Below are 3157 nucleotides of genomic sequence, written 5' to 3' on the forward strand. Positions count from 1 at the left end.
CACAAATTTTTTGAATAGGGAAAGATGGGACTTACACAGATTCACAAAATCTTTTTGAAAAATATGAGAATGTCATATGCAAGTCTTGACCATCCTTTGCTCAAGGGAAAGGTAAAACTCATACAAGTTTTTTGATTTTTGTAGCTTGAATCATACCTTCGAGAAACCCAAATATGTAATAAAAACCAACTGTGTCTAAGTATCTGTTCCAGAATATTGAAAACTGAAATGAAATAACAAACTTAATTAAATGATTGAAAAAATTACTTTTTTTGGACTCGAAGGTCCGTTTAACTTTTATGCTCCTTTTCGACCGCCAACACCTCCGCATAGGTACGAGGGTTCCTCAATGACATCAGGACAGAGTACAAGTAGAACTTGAGTATGCTTGTTCTGCAAGGCCATCACTTAGGTATGAGATTTTCAGATTATCTGAGTTGCCTTTATTTATAGAAAATTTGCATAAGATGTAGATTTAAAAATCACTGGATTTGAATCCAACCCAAATGAATATGTTATTATTTTTATGGAGGATAAGACTCATCCAATAAGAGTTCTATTTGAGATAGGACTTTATGTATGATAAGATTCTATTTTTTTGGGAAAGGTTTTAAGGAGACAAAGATAAGCTTTTGGGTGATTTTTATCCAAATGACACATGTGAATGAGGTTTCTAGAGGTTTCTTATGAATTGAATAATGAGATTTCAAATCTCCAAGCTTAAATCAGATCGTAATTCAGATTTGTTATGACAAGGTAACTTGTTTTAGCGATAACTTTCTGTCCAGATGTCAGATCGAGACACCATTTGATGCGTTGGAAAATTAACATCCTCAACTTTAATTCATTTTTTAAGTGCAAAACCATCTGAAAAACAAGATTTTTATTGAATAAGTTATATTATTTTTGTCATAACTTTTTACTCTGGTTTTTAACTTGTTGAAAAGGTAATCTTATAGTTTAATTGATATTTTGAACAAAAGTAAAAAAAATATTGTTTTAGAGTTTAAAAGTTCAAGATAAGAAAACTTTATAATGACCCGATCAAAATTGAGGTATTTACACAAAATCACTATATGATTCATAAATTTATACTTCTTCACCAAAGTCATTTTAGGTTGGGAATACAAATGAAAGCATGTACATCTGAATACACCTGTATAATCGTGATTGAAGTAAATGGTCTATAGATGAATGCCATTTAAATTTTTTTTTTATATATAACAAGGAGCGCCACCATTATTATTCAGGCATCCTGATATGGGCTGAGAGGTGCCCTGTTTCGGTATTCATAGTGTAAAACTCCACAAGTGCTCGCCCCTGTTTCTTGGGGATAGTTTCCTGTTAGCTTTGATCTTACACTGTAAGGGACGTACACCTAGGTATCACGTTAGCAATGTCATCCAATTTTAATGCATTAAATTGACCCTCCTAGCAAGGAGTGCAGAGACCTTGTGAGCTGCAGGTGAAAACGGTTTACGGTGGAAGTGATTTGTAGGCTCTGTTTTTTAAAGGCAAGCTGGGTCCCCAACCAGTTATTATTCAATTTACCACTGGGGTTTGAACGTTGCTGGGGTTTGAATCTGCAACTTCCCACCACAAGGAGACGTGCCCTGACAGCTCCTACCAACCACTCAGAGCTCCCGTTGGTAGTGATTTGGAGTCCCAATCAGGTGCCTTCACATGGCACATTTTTGGTGCCTTGGTACCTGATCGCCCTCCAGGTCATGAGCCCCACACCTGACAGGCCCTATCCCCCAAGATGAAGGGTGATCAGGTGCATAAGGCACAAAAAATTGTGCCATATGATGGGACCTGATCCGGACTCAGTGATTTGTAGGCAATTGCTTGAGCTTTTAAGACCATGAACCATCACTGGCTCAACTTTATGTCAGGCCAGACCTTGTGTGTGTGCACACGGGCATCACCATGTTTAATTCTTCTTTTTATGACGATGGTTTGTTCTGAGAATTTGTTGATTTGGCTTCTACCATTTCTTTTTTAGAAGCAGTTGCTGCGGAGTGATTACCAATTATACAAATCTCTCTCTCTCTCTCTCTTCCTCTCTCTCTCAAAGGCCAATGATTTTACGACACAAAAAAAATGGAGATTATTGTGACGGGTATGGTTGGTGACATCTTTTTTAAGGGCATTAAATTCAATTTTGGAAGGCTTCGCTGATGTGTATCTGGGTCTTAAATTACACAGTAGAGATGCAGGGGGAGGGGCTTTGGATCTGCTTGTACTCTGAACTGTGCACAGTCACCATCTAGATTGTGACTGTCTTACTCTTATGTTCCTCTCTTATCCAATATTCTGTTGGATGTATTTTAGTAATGTTGAATGGTGAATGTTCTCTCAAAGGCCAACATTATGATTGGAGATGCATACAACATTTTGGTTTGGTTAGTGTTTAACAAGAAATGAATGCACTTTTTTCTTTTTTGATTTATTACTAAAAAAAACTGCACCTAGGATCAAAGACCTGATCGCGCTGGCTCAAAATTGCCCCAGTTGAATAAAACTGAGGCTAGAACCATTTAAAGCAGCAAGTTATAGACAGGATTTTTCTCGTGAGAATTTGAAATTTTTTATTTATCGTGAGTGTTTTCAAGAAAATATCAGCTAAAAATAAATTAATTAATATTTAATAAACATAAGGCAAAATAAATTTTCTTTTAAATTATATGGGTTCAAGGACTTGTTTTTGAAAGGCAAGCTGGGGTTAGGCAGGCCCCTACCAATTATACAACTATACCATTGGGTTTTGAACCTGCAGCGTCCCAACACAAGGTGACGTGCACTAGCTGACCCTACCAGACAAGCAGGACCACCGCTGGTATGTGTTTAAGGTCTTGTCCAAAACTGAAACTTCTAAATAAATCATTTAAAACTTCAAAATATAGGTTTAATTTACACGTTGGACTTCAGGAGCTCTTTCTTATTCATAACACATTTAAAGCTTTTAATTTTCAAGGTAGATTTTAAGAAACCGTTTTCTATTGTAGACATTTGCAAAGCTGCCTTGTTGAGAAACTAGTTTAAAGTTTTTGGTGGATGACAGGAAGTTTTATTACAATTAAATGGATGAATTAAAAAAAGTTCAATGAGAATTTATTCACTTGAAAATAATGTTGTTCAATGTATTTTAAATGAA

The sequence above is a fragment of the Nuphar pumila genome, chromosome 11 (assembly GCF_984573655.1).
Source record: "Nuphar pumila chromosome 11, dmNupPumi1.hap1.1, whole genome shotgun sequence".
Taxonomy (NCBI): Eukaryota; Viridiplantae; Streptophyta; class Magnoliopsida; order Nymphaeales; family Nymphaeaceae; genus Nuphar; species Nuphar pumila.